This window comes from Triticum aestivum, chromosome 6B (assembly GCF_018294505.1).
Source record: "Triticum aestivum cultivar Chinese Spring chromosome 6B, IWGSC CS RefSeq v2.1, whole genome shotgun sequence".
Classification (NCBI taxonomy): domain Eukaryota; kingdom Viridiplantae; phylum Streptophyta; class Magnoliopsida; order Poales; family Poaceae; genus Triticum; species Triticum aestivum.
In genome coordinates, this window is record NC_057810.1 from 27,623,265 (window position 1) to 27,646,620 (window position 23,356).

Below are 23,356 nucleotides of genomic sequence, written 5' to 3' on the forward strand. Positions count from 1 at the left end.
TTGATTTTGAAAAATGTCACAATCTTTTTCTAAACTGCATGAACATCTCTTTTAGAGTGACATGAACATTTTTTTAATTTTTTTTATATTGTATAAGCATTTTTATTCAAATGTCATGTACATTTTTTTTAAATGAGGGAACATTTACTAAGCATCACTAAAATTATTCTTTGGATGTTATCAACATTTTTATAAGTTGCGTGAACATTTTCCTAACACTGTGTTAATATATTTTTAAAGCATGATGAAGTATTTTAGGAAATTTAAGTAACAATTTATCTGCTTCAGAAATACAAGTAAAAGCATAGAAAAGAAAAATAGGCCAGTCATTTAGTGGAGCGTCTCAGCCAAGCGAATGCTTCAACCCCCCCCCCCCCCCCCCCCCCCCACCCCACCCCCTCAAACTTTTTTTATAGCAAAATGCATTGCTGTGAGATAAATGTGTTGACGATTTTGCTATCACGCCCTCAACATCTGCTTAATGGGTAGCTAGAACATAGTTTGCAGCTACTCCCTTTGTAGTGATCTAAAAAAGTCTTATATTTTCTTTTTTGCTGAGAGCTGCACAGAAGTCCAAATGTTTTGAAAATTGGAGCGTACCTCACGCATCAAATTTTCTACCACCCAATTATTTTTTGGAATTTTTCTGAATTTTTTATGATTTTTTTTTGACCGGGTGCAGATGCACCCGGGCACCGAAACGCCGTTCTCGTCTTAATTTGTATGCAACTATCTCCTTCTATATATACATCCACATCTCCTCATGAATGTCATACCCAGTCTCAACATGATATCTTGTCAACTCCACTTAGCCATCTGAAATATTGGAGGAAACTAAATACACACATAGGATGTACAACTCCACAACAACTTAGGCACCTTGTCTCAGAGGATGAAATATAGGCCCAACCTTCAGCAAGTGAATTAATATATCAGTATTGCAGGCTACAGACAATCTATCAATATACTGGAGGGGTCAAGTGTGGGTAAGGTGGACATCCTATGTGTGGATAAGGTGGACATCATAGGAGGATAGTAGATGAAGACTTGTATATGCCCCTCTAGGTAACAAATCGCTTATGCGAGCGGTGGACATCCTATCCTCCTATGACCCGGAAAACATAGTAGATGAAGACTTGAAGTTTGGCAGAATTAGTTTAGAACCTTCTAGAAGATCCCGTCATGGTTGAGCTAGAAATAAGGCTTGAACCGATTATGTTATGATTTTGTCTTTGGTGTCAAGATTGAAACATGCCTAACTTGTAAGTAATGGATGAGGCTTTCCGGTTCCTATATTGTCTTGTGTATCAAGGCTGTAACCTGCTATGACATGTAGACCTTTTTTCTCTAGCTCAATTCTAGTAGGAAAAATCAGAAGCTAAAACAAACAACTACTTGGAATCAACTTTTCTAGTGAAGCTGAATTTGGATACAGGTCATTTTCAGCGCAATTGCCCGAAGCACGTCCGAGTGTACTTTTTTTTTGCGGGGAAACATCCCATCTATTCCTCTTTAATCATGACAGTACAACGAATATTAGAGATAATAACAATTACATTCAGGTCCATTGACCAGCCACTACTAGGAAAAAGGCTATAGATGAGATGAACACTAATAGCGTACTGTACATGTGGTGCGCCATTACTAAATACTAATGGCGCACCACGGTGCGCCATTAGTAATTTCGCCCAAACATTCCCACAAATGCACCCCCCGACCGCCTTTTCATTTTCAAAAAAAATAAAAGAAAATGATGGAAATGTTAAAACAATAAAAGAAAATAAGATTCAATGTGATATGTGGTCTAGTTGTTAGCAAAATTTACAAACATGAATTTTCGACTTCTTTGCAAAATCTGTCGAGAATTTATAAAAATGGGCATAACTTTTGCATACGAACTCGGATGAAAAAGTTTTTTATATGAAAGATCATCTATTCGAAAAGTTACATCCGAATTTAACTGGGGGAGCCCCGTTAAATATTTTCAAAATCCTCAAAAACCTAACAGAAAAAAAGATACCGGGCTTTTAAGATCTGGAGAGGCAAACAAATTCAAAAAAATTCAAACTTACTAATGGCGCACCTGCCCATGGTGCGCCATTACTATCTTCCCGCCTTCAAAATTCAAAATAAATAAAAAAATAAATAAAAAGGTTACTAATGGCGCACCTGCCCATGATGTGCCATTAGTACCTTCCCGCCTTTAAAATTCAAAATAAATAAAAAATAAAAAAATAGTGCGCCATTACTATGCCATATATATGTCTGGGCGTGTCCTCTCCTCCTTACCTCTTCATTCTTCTCCTTCACTCCACCTCTCCTCCACTCCTCCACTCCATCTTCCCATCTCTCCTCCACCATACTACCCTCCTCCTCTCCGGCGACCTCCTCCTCCTCCTCTCCGGCGACCTCCTCCTCCTCCTCTCTGGCGACCTCCTCCTCCCTCCTCTCCGGTGAGCTCCTCCTCCCTCCTCTCCGGTGAGCTCCTCCTCCCTCCTCTCCGGTGAGCTCCTCCTCCCTCCTATCCTCGGATCCCCTCATGGTTTTTCCTTCCTCCTCTCCGATGCTCCGGTGAACTCCTCTCCGGCGATGTCCTCCTCCTCTCCGGCGACATAGGCAAGCGCCTCTGCGGTCACCTCCTCCTCCTCCTCTCCGGCGAACTCCTCTCCGACGAACTCCTCTCCGGCAAAAGAACACAGCAAAAGAACGTACAAGATAAAAAAACAGGAAAAAAATTTGAAATAATATCGTGCAAAAAAACGAGCAAAAAAACGAACAAAAAATGGGCAAAAAAATCGCGATCCAGATCCAAATTCAAAATTCAAAAATAGCAATGGCGCACGGTGGGGGTTAGACGGTGCGCCACTACTATTTTCCCGCCTTCAAAATTCAAAAATACTAATGACGCACCGTGGCCTATACTAATGGCACACCAGTGGCCTATACTAATGGCGCACCGTGGCCTATACTAATGGCGCACCACTAATGCGTCATTAGTAAAAAATACTAGTGGCGTGATACTAATGGCGCACCAGTAGTGCGCCATTAGTAGGCAAAACTGGTGCGCCATTAATAGGCCTTTTCCTAGTAGTGAGCTAGCGATAACTACACGCGTTGAAGCGAGCCGAAGGTGTGCCGCCATCATTGCCCTTCCCTCACAGGAGCCGGGCAAAACTTGTTATAGTAGACAATTGAGAAGTGATCTTGCGAAGGCCTCATAGAACCAGCGCACTAGACTAGCAGCCATCACCGATGATGAGTAGCGTAGATCGGATGGATCCAACCGGAAGACACACGAATATAGACGAACGACGAACAAATCCGAGCAACTCCACCAAAGACAGGTCCGTCGAAGACACACCTACATGTGCCCACCGACGATGCTACATGCACCACCGAGACGGGGGCTAGGCAGGAAGACCCTTATTCCCACTTCAGGGAGCCGCCACCGTCTTGGCTTCCTGAGCAGGACAAAAGCCGTAACAAATCTCGAAGACACATCTAAAAACGAAGCCCATCCACCGGCAAGGGCCGGGATCCACCGCGGCCCCATGACCCTAAGGCCACTAGAGACGAGGCAGGACCGGTAGAAGCACCGACGGGAGGCAGAGGAACTCTAATTTTTGAGGGAGGAGGCGGCTGCGTAAGGAGCGTGCCCAAGGACAAGGGTTTGCACGTCACACCATGTCTCAGTGTAGTTGAGTGGCAAAGCTGATTTTGGTGATCCGAAGGCAATTGAAGCTGATACCAATAGTGGTAATCAGATCCAACCTTCAATACCACATCGAGCTTTTCATTCTACCTTCAATGGCGTCTTCATCATCCACGGTGCCTTCTCTTTTCTCCAATGAAGTTTCCAAAAAACTCACCTCAGATCCTTCCCCAGATTCATGCACCTAGCCTTTATGGCTACGACGATGGCAGCCTCCCTGCGCCCGAGAAAGCCATCACGTCAATTGACAAAGAATGCAAGCCGGTGACTGCACCAAGAGTATTACCTTCCTTTATTACTCTCTCAATTGCTAACTATAAGATGTTTTATGTATTGAAATATGGACTACATACGGATTAAAATGAATGAGTATACACACTAAAAGACGTCTAGCTGCATACGGATCTGAAAAAATAGAGAAAAGCTAAAAATTTAATATTTAGGAACAAAGGGAGTGTATGATATGATGATGGGAGAGGGATAGAAAATTAATTTAGGGTTAAAGAAGATTCTGGCACATGCAGGTAATTTTCTATGACTAGAGTGGAGAAGATAATTACTCATAATAGCTGTGAGTTTTTTTTGTGTGGGTGAATAGTTGATATTTTCTGAATTACCAAAACGATGGCCAGATCATGGGAAAGAGAAGGCTGGAAAAATTATGTAGGGGAGAAGAGTTATAGGGCTCCCCACAAAAAAAAAAGAGTTATTGGGCTCTTAGGTATATACCATGGTGGTCATTTCCCGTGAGTTAGATTTAAGGCTAGATGTTTCTGATTAATATGGGAATTTTTCGGTAATTTCTTTATTTCCTGTATTGTGCTATTAGTACATAATAGAAGATAGATAAGTAAAGACTGACTGTATCTATAGAACTTTGGCACAACATTAACATTCATTTGGTTATTCTTATTGGAAGTACTACATAGTTAACATTGTTGAGAAGAGGGAAAACATAAAACTTATTCACACCAACTGTGAGGTAGCAGCGATACAACTATGATACTAGTCATGCATACGGAGTTAAGTTCCTCAATTCACCTCACTATTACTGTGATACCTCAACTCAAAAATAGTTTGAAATTTCGTACCTCACAATTCATGTAACTTTTATCTTGAAAATTCCGCATCTGATGGTCCGACTCCCACTGGCTGCTCTTTTTTTCCGTAAGATTAAAGTCGACCGAACAGTGCGATATTAGCCGTACAACCAGGATCAGACAGCTCACTGGTCATTCTGCTATAAGCCTATCTGGCAAAGTTTCGCCAAATACGTATGCTTGGCATTTAATAAAATAGAGTTACATGCATATGGAGTTAGTGTGAGACCTCAGCTGAAAATTAGTTCGAATTTTTGCGCCTCAGCATTTGTGTAACTTTTATCTTAATATTTTTATCATACTGGCTAGACAAGCAAGAAATTGTTTTGTTATTTAAGAAAAAAGAATAAAAGACTTTGTTCTATCAATAGAAGTTTGGCATGACGTTAGCATTGATTTTCTTATTCTTATCAGAACAATTATGCAGTTAACACACTTGAGAGGAGAAAAATATATAGGAACTTCTTCACAACAATGGTGAGATAGCAGCAAGGGAACTATGAGCTAAGTCATGCTAATATTGTTTAGGTGGCATGCAAAGCGTTGCGGTTAATTGTGAAACTTCATGCTTTTGATGTCCCCATTACAAACTCTCAACACTCGTAAAGAATGGGGAAACGCTTATAGCCGGTCGACCGGCTGAGTTTCCGCCGGTCACACCTTTGACTCTGCCTTATCTTATCTCTCCATTACCTTATCTCTCCAGGAACGACGAGAGCCACTCCTTTTTCTCCTCGCCCATGGACGGATCTCGTGTGCGAGCTCCGCTTTTCCCTTTTCTCGTCTTCCCCTCTTCTTCCATGCGTCCCCCACTCCCCGCACTATCGACAGGCTGTGCCGGCCGGCCATGGCAGCTCGTCGGCCAATCGTCGCACACAGCACCCACCTCACTTTTTCCACCCTCGGGGGTTCATCAAGCTCCTGCTCCTCCGCCAATCACCAGCACCACACCAGTTCCGACCCCCCTGCTGCTACCACGACGTAGTGCAAGCTTTAGGACAAGCGGTGCTGGAACCAGCAGAGGGCGGTGCTGCAACCGTTGTCATCTAAAGCTGGAATCAAGAGGTGCGGCTCCTGCAAGCCCCAGCCGCAGTGCTGGAACGGCGGCTATGTCGTGCTACGACGGGAAGACGAGATGCTGGAACCGGCCTTGGCAGGAGCTACAATCAGCGGCCTTTTTTGGTACAACCGTTCTTTTGTTTTGCTGGAATTAGCGACTTTTTTTGCTAGGATATGTAATTTGAGATGTTTTTTGCTGGAACTACCTCTAATTTTTGCTACCACCGTCTATGATTTTTGCTGCCATTGGCCTTTTCGATTTTTGCTACCGCCCGTTTGTGATTTTGCTGCTGAAACCCAGTTTCAATTTTTTGCTACCACCGTCTGTGTTTTTTGCTGCCACCGTCTTTGATTTTTGCCACCATCCATTTTTTCATTTTTTGCCGGATCCATGTTATTGCTGGAACAAGAGAATTTGTTTGCTGGAACCAACAATTTATTATATTGCAACCAGCTTCCAGAGCCCAATGGCCAGTGGAACCGCTGGGGCATATTTGTTTTGACGGGCCTCCGCTGCATCTGGCGAGACGGCGAGCGGCTACGGCGAGGCGGTGAGTGGCGATGGGAACGGCTAGTTGGTGTTGCTATGGCAAGCTAGGCGCCGAGTTCTACAGGGGTCGTGCATTGGTTTGTGAAGAAAGATGATGCGTATCAGGGTAGAGGATAAAGTTTAAATGGTTGACAATATGCTAATCCTACGGTGCAGAGTGGACCGGCCGAAACTGGCCGAAAGTTTTGGTCGGTGCGCTGGCGCCTAGTACTCGCCTAAAGAATGACATACCCGTCTTAATTGGTATGCAACTATTTCCTTCTATATATACGTCCACTTTTTCTCATGAATATCATATCCATGGTCTCAACATGATATCTTGTCAACTTCACTTAGCCACTTGAGGTATTGGAGGAAACTAAGTACACACATAGGATGTAAAAGAGCACACCAACTTAGGCACGTTGTCTCAGAGGATGAAATATAGGCCCACAAGAGTCGTCTTCAGCAAGGGAATACATCAGTATTGCAAGCTACAGAAAATATATCAAGATACTGGGAGTGGTCAAGTGTGTGTATGGTGGTAGTCTGGTGCTGGTGGCACAAATCTTCACGCACTACGACCCTCCGTTAGTCGAGCTCTCCTTCGATAAGAGCTATGAGACCCTCGCCGGGGGAATAGCCACAAAAAGATCGTACACGTGCCTCTAGGTAAGGAGTCGTTCATGTGAGCGGTGGACATCCTATCCTCCTATGACCCAGAAACCATAGTAGATGAAGACCTGAAGCTTGTCGGAATTAGTTTAGAACCTTCTAAGATCCTGTCATGGTCGAGTTAGATACAAGGCTTAAACCGATTATGTTATGATTTTATCTTGTGTATCAAGGTTTAACCTGCCTAATTTATAAGCCACTTATGATGCTTTTCCATCCCAATATTGTATTGTGTATCAAGGCTGTAAGAGCATCTCTAGCCGTTGGCACCCCCAGGAGGCATAAAAATCGCCGTCTGAAGCGAGCCGGCGGCATAATCAGCTCTGGGGGTGGTTGGGCACCCAGCCGTCGCCTCCAGGCGCCGATGTCGGCCCATTTTTCGGCCCACTTTCGGCAAAAAAGGCCCGATATCGGCCCATATTCAGTGTGGTTAGGCGTGAATTCTCGACATAAATATTTTTTTATCATATAATTCATCACAGAAAATCAATACTAATCAAATAGTTCAACAAAATAGTTCAACAACAAATAGTTCAATACAAATTATATAGTTCAACAAATAAAAACTAATATTTCATCACACGTCGAGCTAGGCGTCGCCCTTGATCCTCCATAGGTGCTCCACCAGATCCTGCTGTAGTTGTTGATGCACCTGTGGGTCTCGGATCTCCTGACGCATACCGAGGTAGGCAGTCCAGATTGCTGGTAGCTGGTGATCAACTTGGGAAAGAGGACCCTGCCTATAATATTGTTCAGTGTCAAACACGGGCTCTACCTGCTCGCCCTCAATGCTCATATTGTGCAAGATGACACAACAAGTCATGATCTCCCACATTTGATTTTTCGACCCGGTCTGAGCAAGGTACCGGACAACAACAAATCGAGATTGGAGCACACCAAATGCTCGCTCGACATCCTTTGTGCATGATCCTGAGCCTTGGCAAAGTGGGACTTCTTGCCTCCTGGCACAACGTTTGAGATAGTCTTCACAAATGCTACCATGTTGGATAGATGCCATCAGCTAGGTAGTATCCCTTGTTGTAGTGCCGCCCGTTGACCTTGAAGTTCACCGGAGGAGAATGACCTTCAACAAGCTTGGCAAAGACAGGGGAGCACTGCAAGACGTTGATGTCATTGTGAGTTCCTGACATCCCAAAGAAAGAGTGCCAAATCTAGAGATCCTGTATGGTCACTGCCTCAAATACCACACTGCAACCGCCTTTGGCGCCTTTGTACAACCCCTGCTAAGCAAATGGATAGTTCTTCCATTTTTAATGCATACAGTCGATGCTTTCAAGCATCCCAGGAAATCCACTTGCTGCATTCTGTGCTAGGATCCGATCAGTGTCTTCAGCATTGGATGGCCGCAAGTATTGCGGTCCAAACACAGCCATCACTGCCCTGCAGAACTTATAGAAACACTCAATGGTCGTGGACTCGGCCATTCGCCCATAGTCGTCGAGTGAATCACCGGGAGCTCCGTATGCAAGCATCCTCATAGCTCTCGTGCACTTATGGATTAATGTGAATCCAAGTGTGCCGGTGCAATCCTTCTTGCACTTGAAGTAGCTATCGAACTCCTAGATGGAATTCACAATCCTGAGGAAAAGCTTTCGGTTCATCCGATAACGACGCCGAAATATTTTCTTGCCGTGCAATGAAGCGTCGGCGAAGTAGTCGGAGTAGAGCATGCTGTAGCCTTCCATCCGATGCCGGTTCGTTGCGTTCATCCGCCCCGGCGCCGAGTCACCTCGCCGCGGCTTTTCATTGCTCGCGAGCAGGCCGGCAAGGGCGGCGAGCACCATGAGGTGCTCCTGCTCCTGGACGTCGGCTTCGACTTCCTCCTCCAGCAACGCCACGAGCGCCTCCTCGTCGTCCGAGTCCATCGCCGGGCCGGGCAGACAAATCACGGAACACCTTGCGGGCGTGGTGGGTGCACACCCGCCGGTGCACTGCCTCTGCGCGGCCGGAACGCCGAAAAAAATCCCCTGGACGGCGGTGGAGAGGCTGCTGCGGCGAAACCTCTTCTCTTTTCCGGCGGGGAATGGCCTATCTAGCTGTGGTGGGTGGTGGGCGGCTTCGGGATCGGCAAGGTGGCGGCCGAGTGCGGGGGGGGGGGGGGGGGGGGGGGGGGGTTGGGAGGCGAATCTGGAAGGTTGGCTTGACTTTTTGCCTGACAGTGTAGCCCCAGGTGTGCTTTTCGCTTGCGCCGGAGCCCCCGAGCGCCCCCCAGTGCGCCGGGTTCGGCCTGCGATCGCCGGGCACAAAAACGGGCCGAGCCGGCAGAATTCGGCGTCTTGGGGGCACGACTGGGACATGTTTTTGATGTCGGCGCGTGAAAAGTTGCCTGGGGGGCCTGTTGGGGCGCGGCGGAGTTGCTCTAACCTGCTATGACGATAGACCATGTTTCTTTCAGCTTTAATTAGGCAGAAGCCTCTCATACGAAGAACCGTTAGAAGCTAACATAAACAACTACTTGGAATCAACTTTACCACTGAAGCTGAATCTAGATGTGGACCATTTTCAGTCCAATTGCCTGAAGCACTTGAGAGTGTACTTCAGTTGCAAAGCTAATTCGCAGAGAGAAAACTGATGCTAAAGCAAATAGGGCCATAAATGCTTCCAGTTTACATGGTAATAGCCACCTTCCATACGACACGGAGCTTTGCAATCTACCTTCAATGGACTCTTCATCATCCGCGGTGGCTTCCCTTTTCTCCAATCAAGTTTCCGAAACACTCACTAGAGAAAACTTCCTCATATGGAAGGTTCAGATGCTTCCCCTGATTCATGCGCCCAACCTTTATGGCTACCACGATGGCAGCCTCCCTGCCCACGAGAAAGCCATCACGTCAACCGACAAAGAAGGCAAGCCGGTGACTGTTGTCAGCCATAATCTTGACTGGTGGTGGCGGTCGTGGATGAACCGAGTCGTCGTCGTGGAGCAACGAGCGGAGTCGTGGGTGTGCCGGTCAGCCCAATGCGTCCGTGCGTAGAGTTTGTTGGAGCCGAGTTGTGCATGGGCGTGCAAGTAGCTATGCATGCGTTGGTTGTTAGCTGGATCGAGTTTGTTAGCCGGGTGAGTTTGTTAGTGCATGCAATTAGGCCGGTTAGTGGGTGCGTGCCAATCACCTTTGTGTATAAAGAGTGTTGTGCCTGTGTGCGCAGGTAGAGAGAGATAGAGTAGTAGCTAGGAGAAAGATGTAGTCTCCGGTGGTCTCTCGCGTGTGTGCGTCTCCAGGTTTGTAGCCTGACATGGTATGGGTCAGCCAGTTGAGTTGAATAGAAGCCAACATACAGACCGTTTGGCGACCGGGGCGTTCATCGCCATAATCAAGTGTCCTCTGTTCATATTCTTCTACCTCCTCCCGGTGTGCGGCGCCGGAGGCTACTTGGCGTTCGTCGCCGCACCGGGTTTGTCCCAACAACTGTGCCAAACCTGCTCTACACCGCGTGGATGGGGATGGATCAACATATCCTTTCCTGTCTCAATTCCCTCTCGAAGGTTCTCATCCACGTCCTGCACATGGAGAGTGGAGACCTCTGACAGAGCCCTCACAACTGAAACTTCTTCACACCAACTGAAATAGAAAATCCTAACAAATAGAAAGCAAAATCCAAAAAAACATGATTCCTTTAGCAATGAACATCAACATTGGTTCTAACTGCCTGCAAATTTTTGCCTAGAAAAGACGTCTGCGGTGGTGTGCAAAAACAAAAACTCGACAAAACTCGCAGCATGGGACCACATGCAGTTCCACAAGATATCACTTGTTACCTATTAGCAGTATGGGGGCACATGAGAATTGCCAACTAATCTCATAGGAATCCTCGGAGACAATAGTCTCTGGGCTATGCCATCCATGAAAGTAGTAGACTCGTGTTACACTTTGTTATCCATGAAAGCAATAATAGTCGCTGCAACTACGACGACCGATGTCCTTTTCTTTGAGTTTAGTCAATAGTCTTGCTAAGTCTCAGTCGATGCTAATCCGTGAGATCTTACATTGTGATCCGCGCAAAATTTTTTTAGATTTTCTTTTTTTCTTACATGTTATGTCATTTGACTAGATTTGGTTAAATCTCAGTCGACTGAGATCTAGCAACACCATTTAGCCAATTACTGTGTTGTGCCCCTAAGTCGGTAAGCCTCAACGCAATCCTGTGACCTCATCCACAACACAATTCAGTCGTCTCGTCGGTCTCGCCAACTTCATTTAGCTCCTAGGTAAAAGGCCACACATTCCTCAACACGACGAACTCCACTGCTACAACGCTATCCTTCTCTAGTTCTCCGCGTCCTTAGTATTCGCCATTGCGTCTGTAGTCAATGACTGAGTGATTAACGCTTGCCTTTGTGGTCGGCCCCGATCTCGAGCCTGTCATCCGGGTCACATCTCACATGCATCGCATCAACATCAGTATCAGCATCAGCATCAGTCTGTGTTAAAAAAAAATCAGCATCAGGCTCAACAGCTAAGAATGATAATTATGTTGGAATTTGTTAGTAGGCCTTTGACCCAAAGCCTAACTAAAAATTAGAAATTTTCATGGCCCATTCATGCATGGCTATGAGTGGTGTGAGTGGAACTAAAGTTGAGTCTCACCCCGGAAGTTCAGTGGGAGTTGCACCTCTATATAAGGTGAGCTCTTCTAGCACTTGTATGAGCATGTGAAGAGAAGACCTACACGTGCGCTCCTCCTCTTTCTCGTCGCCACGCCACGACACGTCACGATGCGCCACGTCGGTTTTCGGGAATGAGCCGACCCGAGGACAAAGCTATGCACATTGTCTATATTTTTACTACTCGGAAAAATTAATGAGTCATTAATTAATAATTAACAGAGACATTAATTACTAAACAGTTTCTATTCATTTGGATCGCAACGTGGACGTGAGCTTTGCTCCGACGACCTACCCGACCCGCATTATATAGTTAGGCAAACGTTTACCCTAACCACCGCCACAACATATGGTTTCACACCGTTCCAGATCATTGCGCCGCCACGCAAGTCTTCTCCATCTCTCCTTCCGGCGTGCACCGCGAGAAGGGACAACAGGCCTCCAGAACCCCACCTCTCGTGATCCTGTAGGGGAGAGGGGGATCAGATTTTTGGGAAGCGCACTTGCGCGACTGCTGGCAGCGACGACTTCGCCAATGACAACTTCTTCCCCGACCTCGACAACCTCCTCATCAACGACATGGCAGAAAACCTCAACACCGGCGGTCCTGCTCCCGCTGCACGGTATGTGATTCTGACCTCCTTGTTCGAGATCATGCTAGAATTCTTATTTCTAGTATGTGCCCTAGATTTGATCCGTTCGTCTATTATGCTAGTCGGCATGATTAGTTTAATCTATGTTATTGTCGTCATGATTTATTTACTGTTTATTTGGGTTAAATCTCGTTGTAATTTTATCATATATTCAACAATCCAAAAACCTGGCAATTTACTCCGAGAGGTTTTGCTACGCATCTGAAGCCGCCTACCTTTATGGGGGGTGCAATATAAGAGGTGGCGCACGAGAGCGGTTTATTGGTTCCATACCATGTACTGCTATGACGCCACCAAGGGCAAGCCTGAGGGCGGTCTTAGTCCTGGACAGCAAGAAGCTTTTGAGATGATGAATAGCCTCTTCGAGAGCGCCCTTCTAAGTGTTTTTGATGATTCCATTGATGATCCGTATATGTCGTTTAACAACGGAAAAGACATGTGGGCTGCGCTCGAGGCCAGTTTTGGAGCCTTGGACGCTGGCAGTGAGTTGTACGTCATGGAGCAATACTATGACTACAAGATGACTGATGAGCGCTCTGTTGTTCAGCAAGCTCATGAGATACAGTCGCTCGCAAAGGAATTTGAGTACTTCAAGTGTGTGTTACCGGAGGCATCACTGCCAAGGTTCCTCCTTCGTGGAACAATTTTGCTACATCTCTGAAACACAAGAGACATGAGTTTTCCGTTTCAGATCTCATTGATACTCTTGATGTTGAAGAGAAGGCGAGAGCGAAAGACACCCGCGCTCGAGTTGCTGAGGGAGCCTCTAGTGCCCACATGGTACAAAAGAAGAACTTCCAGCCCAACAAGTTCAAAAATAACAAGAACAAAACTCAGGGCAAAGGCAAGTTTGATGCAAAGAACAAGCCGTCACATCCTACCAACTTCAAGAAGAATTCTCATAAGAAGGGGAAGGGACTATGCCATGTCTGCGGTGATCCTAATCACTGGGCTTCGAGATGTCATAACTGCTTTGAGGAGCGTAGACTTGAGAAGAGCGGCAAGTCCGTTAATGTTGCCATCGGTGATACTGATATGAAGGAATCTAGGTACGGTATTTTTCCTACCATCCTTTCAGTATGTCAATCTCCTTATTTGTTAAATGACACCGGTGCCAATGTACATGTTTGTGTTGATTCCTCCATGTTTTCTTGTTACCTGGTCACAGGGACTTCTCCCGTGCTGATGGGGAATGGGTCACATGCCATTGTTCGAGGTGTTAGTACAGTCGGTCTGAAGTTTACTTCGGGGAAGATCGTGCGCCTGAAGAACTTTCATCATGTGCCCTCCTTCAATAAAAATCTCGTTAGCGGTTCCCGTTTATGTCGAGATGGTTTTAAGTTGGTTTGCGAGTCCAATAAAGCTGTAATTTCTAAATATGGACAATTTTTTGAAAAAGACTATGAGTACGGAGGCTTGTTCTGCCTTTCTTTGTCAGATATTTGCACTAAAGTTATTAATCACGTTTGCCACAATAATGAGTCTAATATTTGGCATTCACAACTTTGTCATATTAACTTTGGTTGCATGATGCGGCTAGCCAATATGAGTTTAATTACGAAATTCACTAATGTCAAGGGCTCCAAGTGCTAAGGGTGTGTGCAAGCTAAGCAACCTCGCAAGTCCCATAAGACTAAATAGGCAAGGGACTTGGCGCCACTAGAGCTTATACATTCTGATCTTTGTGAGGTGAATAGTGTGTTGACAAATGGTGGAAAGATATACTTCATGACGTTGATTGATGACTCCACTAGATATTGTTACGTGTATCTTCTAAAATTAAGAGATGAGGCTTTAAATTTGTTCAAAAACTATAAAGCTGAAGCAGAGAACCAACATGATAAAAAATCTCCTTTTTGTAAGCATCATAACATTTTACAGCAGGCACATCTATCCACACTATCAGCAGTTCTTCTACCAATAGCTGAAAGTAAATGTCGATGTCATTTCCAGGTTGCTTTGGGCCTTGGATAATCATTGACATCATAATGCATTTTTCTTCATACAAAACCAAGGATCTAGGTTATATATGCACAGAAGCACTGACCATGTGCCATGATTGGTGCTCATATTGCCAAAAGGATTCATCCCGTCAGTAGACTCCCCGAGCCTTATACTTCTAGGATCCTTGGCAAAGTCTTGAAACTTGTTGTCGATTAATTCCCACTGAGCCCCATCCTTTTGGTGCCTCATATATTTATTTGCAGTTCGCTCATCATGATGCCACGCAACCTCTTTACCTCTGTAGGGTTTGCAAACAAACGCCTCAACCTTGGAATCAAAAGGCAAGTACCAAACAACCTTGAACGTGACTCCTGTCTTGATCTCGTCGTCCAATTTGTACTTGTCCTTTGCTCTCCTACGCTTGTATCGTGCATGCTTGCATATGGGACATGCACGCAAATCTTTGTACTCACCATGACACAATATACAATCATTCACACAAGCGTGCATCTTCTGTACATTAAGTTCCAATGGGAAAATAATTTCCTTCACTTCGTTCGTGCTTCTGGGGAGCACTGTCGGTGTCAAAACCGGCGGATCTCAGGTAGGGGGTCCCGAACTGTGCGTCTAAGGCTAATGGTAACAGGAGGCGGGGGACACGATGTTTACCCAGGTTTGGGCCCTCTCTATGAAGGTAATACCCTACTTCCTACTTGATTGATCTTGATGATATGAGCATTACAAGAGTTGATCTACCACGAGATCGTAGAGGCTAACCCTAGAAGCTAGCCTATGATTATGCTTGTCGTTCTCGTGCTACGGACTAAACCCTCCGGTTTATATAGACACCGGAGGGGGCTAGGGTTACGCAGAGTCGGTTACAGAGAAGGGAATCTACATATCCGAATCGCCAAGCTTGCCTTCCACGCAAAGGAGAGTCCCACCCAGACACGGGACGAAGTCTTCTATCTTGTATCTTCATAGTCCAACAGTACGGCTAAAGTGTATAGTCCGGCTGTCCGAGGACCCCTTAATCCAGGACTCCCTCAGTAGCCCCTGAACAAGGCTTCAATGACGATTGAGTCCGGCGCGCAGATTGTCTTCGGCATTGCAAGGCGGGGTACTTCTCCGAATACTCCAAAGTAGATCTTTGAACACAAGAATCATGTCCGGCTCTGCAAAACAAATTCCACATACCACCGTAGAGAGAAGAATATTCCATGAGTTTAATCTACTGACAACTTTTCCATAGCGTGACATCATGCCGTGGCCCGGTTATTATTCGAGCCGTTTTTCCAACCTTCTACTACGTGTTTCGTGAGGCGGTTTTATTGGCACGTCTTGTCGAAGCAGAGATTGTGTCCCCTTATTACGGGATTCTCATCAATAAGGGCGTGGGTAACCCAACCGTGCCATTAGCACGGCATTTGGGGATCAAGCGAGTTTTAGGGCATGTGGGGAGGCGCATGATTTTACAGCCTTTATAAAGGGATAAGGATTTCCCTCCTTCACCCATGCCTTCTCCTTCCTCTGCTCATCCATTCTCGAGCTCCAACGCCCAAGATTTCGCCCTCTCCGCAAAAACATTCCGAACATGTCCGGAGCGGGAGGCAAGTGGATGGCCTCCTCCGTCAAGAAGGAGGACATCAAGAAGCTCTGGGAGGCCGGATACTTGGCCAAAGACATAGATCATCGGCTTCCAGCCAAAGGGCAGATCATCCCCATCCCGGAGCCCCAGGAAAAGGTAGTGTTTCTCTCCCACTTCATCCGTGGGCTGGGATTCCCCCTCCACCCGTTCATCCGCGGACTAATGTTCTACTATGGTCTAGACTTCCACGATTTAGCCCCCAACTCCATCCTCAACATCTCGGCATTTATTGTCATGTGCGAGGCTTTTCTCCGTATCGCACCTCACTTCGTCCTATGGATGAAGACCTTTAACGTGAAGCCAAAGGTAATGAACGGCCAACAAGAGGAGTGCGAAGGCGCCATGGTGGGAAAGATGACCAATGTCACCTGGCCCGAAGGCTCCTTTGTGGAAACTGTGAAGGGGTGGCAATCGGGGTGGTTCTATTTCACCGAGTCGCGTGGCACCAACTGGGCGGCGACCCCCGAATTCCGATCTGGCGTCCCCATGCGGCTCACTTCCTGGTAAGAGAAGGGCATAGCCTGGGGCTCAGCGAAAGAACTGACTAGGCTCCAGTCATGTATCCAGAACATGATAAGCAAGGAAATCAAGATTGTCAACGTGATCCAGGTTATGCTCTTCCGCCGGATTCTTCCATGCGAGGACCGAGCATGTAATTTGTGGGAGTTTGATCCGGCCGAGCACCAGACGCTACTGGAGCTCTTCGACACGACGCATGAAGACGGCTGGAAGGTGCTTTTTAAGGCCGGCGAGGTACCACCGCCCACGACCGAAAATGGCGGGCTCAGCGCAAACTGCCGGGCTAATGCAGTAAGTTTTCATGTTTGCAAGATGTATCTTTTACTGGCTCATCTATGGGAGGGACCTAAGCCTCCATGCCAATCTTTCAGGCTTGGGTAACGATAGCGGAGCGGATTAACTGTCCGGCTCCACTACCAGAAGATCCAGAAACACCTCTCCTAACAAGGATGCTGTTTCCGGCGCCGTATGAGGTGCCAGAGAAGAAAGCCAAGAAGGCAGCCACGGGGACCAGAGAGGGTCTCTGGCGCAAGGGTGATTCTGACGTGACGTCCGAAGACACCAACACACACTCCTGTGCCGAGGACGACAAGGAGGAGGAGGAAATCCGCCCCCCTCCCCCCTAAAGGGGGGAGGAAGAAGAGGCAGGCCTCCACGCATGGGAGGCCAAGGCTTCCAAGAAGGTAAAAACCTCCCTCCCGGACTACTCCGCCGCAGCCACCAACAACAGCGAGGAGTGGGAGCCCAGGGTCAAGCCCCTGGCCAAATCTAAAGTATCCGAACATGGTAGTATGTCTGGCCTTTTCGCTTTATTGTTTTTTAATGTGCCAGACATGCATCTGCAGTCCAGCCAAGTCCAACATCGAGATATCCTCCTCTTTGGAAGGATCGCTGGACCCGTCGGAAATGAACAACGGGTCCCTTCCGACGACCTCCTCCCCCAAGGCCGCGGACAGCAACGAGGTGTTGTCTCAAAGGATAGCAGGCCAAGGGGAGACCCTTCCGGTGGCGCCGGAGGGTGAAACCCCGGTTGCCGAACAAATGGGGGGAAAAACCCCCACGTACACCGATGACAGGGGCCGTAGCCAGTTTGGCCCCCAGCCGAATACGGCTCCGGAGACCCAAGTGGCTCCAGATTCAAGCAGGCAGCCTCTCCCGAACAAGGGGGGTGAGCCGCCTGTACCGATGACCTCTGTCCATCCAGAGGCACCGGATAGCTTGCTGGAAGCGCTTCACGGCGCTTGCATTGATGAAGAGCACCGTACTCTTATGAGTATGTTCATTGAGAAGATCCAGTCCGCTAAGAGCGGACTGACCGAAGCCTGCGCTAGCCTTCTAACAGGCTTTGAGGTAAGTAATAAAATTGTGAGAAAATATCATAGTGTAGACAGTAGCCCCTGATGCTCTGTTTGGTGTTCGGAAAGAAAAAGCCAAACAGAGGATCAAATAATATTCGCAGGAGTCTAACATAAGATGTCTATGTGAATAAGCAGACATCGCTGCTGGCCGCTGCCGCTCGTACTACAGAGGTCTCTGGACTAAAGCAGAACCTGGAGCGGACCGAGGGAGAGCTCGGCCTCGTGAAGAGGCACTTGGAGGAAAACGAAGGTATGCAATACCCTGCCTGTATACTTATGAAGGATAAATGGTTCGTGTTGGTTAAAGCGTTATGAAATTTGTTAGGGGACACGACCAAGGTGGCGGCCCTTAAGAAGCGTTAATCGAGGTCGAAGACAAAGCATCCAAGGAACGTGTCGCATGCGAAAAGCAAGAGGCTCGGGTCAGCGAGGTACAGCAAGAGCTCCAGGATGCCGTCAAGAAGTATGAATCCTTGGAGCGTGACTCGAAGACTCAAGAGTCCGAGCTTGCCAAGGCCCTCCAAATCGCACAAGACACCCGAGCCAAAGCCCAGAGGGCCCTCCAGGAAGTCCAGGCGGCCAAAAAGATTGCGGCGGGTAAGGCTTTTCTTATGCAAAGCAAGCATGTGAAGGAGACATTCTTTTTATTTACCCGAATTTGGAGTTCTCCAGGAGCATTTGCGGATCTGCCGCACAGCATATCAGATGCTGCAGAGTTCTACCGAGCCAAAGAAGGGAGCTCGACAGAGAAGCTGTTCTGGTCTCAATACCTTGGACCAGAACATCCGATGCCCTTGAGCGACCAGCTGAAGCAGCTGGTCGAGCTACACAAGGCGGCCGAACTGGCCATGAAGGACCTCATAGTCCGGTTATGGCCTGTCGAGCCCATGCCTAGTAGCTACTTCGGACTCGTGAAGCGGCTTGTGAGTGCCTGCCCACAACTTGAAGTCATATAGTGGTCGGTTTGCATTGAAGGTGCACGGGTGGCCTTTGCCCATTCAAAGATGCATTGGGTGAAGATGGACACCATGACGTTGATGACCGAGGGGCCGCCGAAGGGCAAGGAGCACCGTCAACCCGAACTATACTATGACAGTGTCCTAGAGGGATCCCGCCTTATGGCGGAGCAATGTGCAAAGGATGTAATCTTTGAATGAATACATTCATTTTATCCTATCCTGTAATATAAAACAAGTTCGTTATGCAAATATATTGCTTGTTTATTTAAAATTTTACCTCCTATGCGTCCGTTTATGAAATCTGAGAGTTGGCGAGTCGTCAGCTTTTGCCCCCACGTAACTAGTACAGGGGTGTTCGGGATAAATCTAAACACTCTTTATCCAAGTCTTTTGTCCTTTAAGGAGGTGTTTAGCGCAACGAACAAGGCAATCGGACTATACGACTTTATCACCCTCACTTAGCCATAGGAGTTCTATAATTTGATGTTTTGGCGTAGCCCCTGGTATTCGGAAGGCCGAACTTGGGGCTCTCGAACAGCGAGCATCTCTTGCCGCATCATGACAGTCAGTTTTCGGCTTTCTCTAATGAGGTGCTCGTCCGGGAGAACCGGGACACAATCGCAGTAGTTCTCCCTGTGCCACCTTAGCCGATATAGCGGAACGTAAGGTAGCAAAACATGGGAGCCGAGCAAACCCAACATTTGACCAAAAACATGATTCAGAGCTGAAGCATATAATGATATAAGTTCGGGGTGCCGAACTATACTATAAAGTGTTCGGACTTTCTTGCCGTGTTATGGGGTACACTGAAGCCCCTGGCGGATTAAGGCGTACCAGATTGTATGAATGCAGTAAATACAAAGACAAGGAAAAAATTAAGTAAAGAGCGAATGCTGCGAATTATTTTCCATTGTAATTTAATTAATACGTCAAGGAGTATATGTACAAGCAGTGCGAGAAGTAAATAAGGCTATTTGACATGCCATTACCAAGAGCGGACTACGTGTGGGTATGTAAAACAGGAATAACGATCATTAGCAGAGACCACCTGGGAATTCCCTTATACGTCAAAGCCCCTTGCCTTTCTTGGTGTATCCTTCTGCGATGGGCCCGACGATCAGGTTACTAGAAAAGCCTCAAGAAGAGAAAACCTGAAAGGAAGAGAAAAAGTGAAGGTATGCGGATCCAGGGGCGGTTGAGCCGCGGTGTGGAACGTAGTCTAGTTGTGCCTCTGTCTATGCACATGGTATTTTAAGTGCGTAGTTATATACACGCGGCACGAATTTCACCGCTTGACTGGGACTAAGACGGAGGCTGAATTGCTAGGTGAGCTCCAGCCAAGCCGGACGGTCCTGCTGCAGAGTAGTTCAGACTCGCTTGACGGTGTCCGAGGGCTTTATTGCCGAATTGAGGGTCTGCCTAAGAAGGCTGCTCTGTACTTCTACTGCAATGGCCGCGATGTGCTCCTCGGTACAGAGGGAGTGCTCCGTATTCCCATTGACTGTTATAACACCACGAGGTCCGGGCATCTTGAGCTTGAGGTAAGCATAGTGTGGCACCGCATTGAATCGAGCAAATGCGGTTCGTCCAAGGAGTGCATTATAACCACTGCAGAAGGGGGTGATGTTGAAGATTAACTCTTTGCTTCGGAAATTATCCGGGGATCCGAAGACCACTTCCAGTGTGATTGAGCCTGTACAACAGGCCTCTACACCTGGCATGACACCTTTAAAGGTGGTTTTGGTGGGCTTGATCCTTGAGGGATCGATACCCATTTTGTGCACTATATCCTGACAGAGCAGGTTCAGGCTGCAGCCACCGTCCATGAGGACTCGTGTCAGGTGGAATCCATCGATAATGGGGTCAAGGACCAGTGCGGCTGAGCCGCGATGACGGATACTGGTCGGATGGTCCTTGCGGTCGAAGGTGATCGGGCAGGAGGACCATGGGTTGAACTTTGGGGCAACTAGCTCCATCGCGTAGACGTCCCTTAGTGCGCGCTTCCGCTCCTTTTGGGGATATGGGTGGCGTATATAATGTTCATCGTTTCTACTTGGGGAGGGAATTTCTTCTGTCCCCCTATGTTCGGTGGCCGTGGCTCCTCGTCGTTTTTTCTTTCTTTTCGGCATTTAACTTGTCGGCTGATGACCCACAAGCCATGTTGAGGATATCGCTTATCCTTATCGTCTTAGTCAGCAAAGGATTAGAGATTACTCAGAAATCGGCCGATTAATCGATTTTATCGGTCGACTATTAATCGGATATTTTCTTGCAAATCTCAGGTTCCCAACACTAATGTACGCTATATTCAACACCAAAACAATATTTGACAGAAATGTTACCTTGATTTCTATCCTTTGTGTCCTCATATAATGACAAACAAAATAGGACAATAGTACATATTGCGTAACAAGGTCCACAAAACATAAATAAACATAGTTTTATGCAAACATAGTGCTACGAATAGGTCTGATTTATCGGTAGATTCCCAATAAATCGCTTGTCAGAATGATAAATCGGTCCAAAAGATAAACGACAAAGATAAGGCATAATCTTATCGGTCACCCTCTGATTAGCGATTAATCGGAATATTAATGGGTGAATTGGAAGATTTTTTGAACAATGCCGACATGTGTAGGGGATCTATCGTAGTCCTTTTGATAAGTAAGAGTGTCGAACCCAACGAGGAGCAGAAGAAAATGACAAGCGGCTTTCAGTAAGGTATTCTCTGCAAGCACTGAAATTGTAGGTAACACATAGTTTTGCGATAAGATAATTTGTAACGAGTAACAAGCAATGAAAGTAAATAAGGTGCAGCAAGGTGGCCCAATCCTTTTTTTAGCAAAGGACAAGCCTGGACAAGTGCTTATATGAGAAAAGCGCTCCCGAGGACACATGGGAATTATCGTTAATCTAGTTTTCATCACGCTCATATGATTCGCGTTCGTTACTTTGATAATTTGATATGTGGGTGCACCAGTGCTTGGGTACTGCCCTTTATTGGACAAACATCCTAGATTAACCCCTATTGCAAGCATCCGGAACTACAAAAGAAGTATTAAGGTAAACCTAACCATAGCATGAAACATGTGGATCCAAATCAGCCCCTTACGAAGCAACGCATAAACTAGGGTTTAAGCTTCTGTCACTCTAGCAACCCATCATCTACTTATTACTTCCAAATGCCTTCCTCTAGGCCCAAACAATGCTGAAGTGTCATGTAGTCGACGTTCACATAACACCACTAGAGGATAGACAACATACATCTTATCAAAATATCGAACGAATACCAAATTCACATGACTACTTATAGAAAGACTTATCCCATGTCCTCAGGAACAAACATACTACTGAGAAATCATTTTCTTGTTCATAATTAGAGGGGTATTGATATGCATTAAGGATCTGAACATATGATCTTCCACCAAATAAACCAACTAGCATCAACTACAAGGAGTAATCAACACTACTAGCAACCCACAGGTACCAATCTGAGGTTTTGGTACAAAGATTGGATACAAGAGATGAACTAGGGTTTGAGAGGAGATGGTGCTGGTGAAGATGTTGATGGAGATTGACCCCCTCCCGATGAGAGGATTGTTGGTGATGACGATGGTGATGATTTCCCCCTCCCTGAGGGAAGTTTCATCGGCAGAACAGCTCCGCCGGAGCCCTAGATTGGTTCCGCCAAGGTTCTGCCTCGTGGCGGCGGAGTTTCGTCCTGTAAGCTTGCTTATGACTTTTTCTAGGGTAGAAGACTTCATATAGCAGAAGATGGGCACCAGAGGCCTATCAGGGGGCCCACGAGGCAGGGGGCGCGCCCTAGGGGGGTGGGCGCGCCCCCATCCTCATGAATAGGGTGTGGCCCCCCTAACGCTGATTCCTTCGCCAATATTTTTTATTAATTCCAAAATTGACTTTCGTGGAGTTTCAGGACTTTTGGAGCTGTGCAGAATAGATCTCTAATTTTTGCTCCTTTTCCATCCCAGAATCCCAGCTTCCGGCGTTCTCCCTCTTCATGTAAACCTTGTAAAATAAGAGAGAATAGCCATCAGTATTGTGACTTAACGTGTAATAATAGTCCATAATGCAATAAATATTGATATAAAAGCATGATGCAAAATGGACGTATCAACTCCCCCAAGCTGAGACCTCGCTTGTCCTCAAGCGGAAGCCGAAATCGAAAAATATGTCCACATGTTTAGAGATAGAGGTGTCGATAAAAAATAAAATACGGACATGAGGGCATCATGATCATTCTTATAACAGCAACATATATATATTTTGTCATATGGTTTCTTATGCTTAAGCAACAATCTGTTCACAATGTCAAGTATGGTTCAGAAACTTCATTGAGAACTAACAGACTATAATCTCAGTCATTGAAGCAATCGCAATTTATCATAACATAGGAAAGAGTCAACATAAGAGCTTTTCAGCAAGTCCACATACTCAACTATCATTTAGTCTTTCACAATTTCTAACACTCATACAATAATTATGTTTATGGAGTTTTAATAGGACACAAAGAAAGATAGGGGCTTATAGTGTTGCCTCCCAACATTTTACCTCAAGG

General features: G+C 46.5%; 1 long non-coding RNA gene across 1 annotated transcript; it reads left to right on the forward strand.

Annotated features, from left to right (window-relative positions):
* The first annotated feature begins 5,488 nt into the window (after positions 1-5,488).
* LOC123135513 (uncharacterized) lies at positions 5,489-6,711 on the forward strand. Its single transcript, XR_006466053.1, has 2 exons — positions 5,489-5,994; positions 6,326-6,711. It is a non-coding gene; the product is annotated as an uncharacterized lncRNA (long non-coding RNA).
* Positions 6,712-23,356: the final 16,645 nt, after the last annotated feature.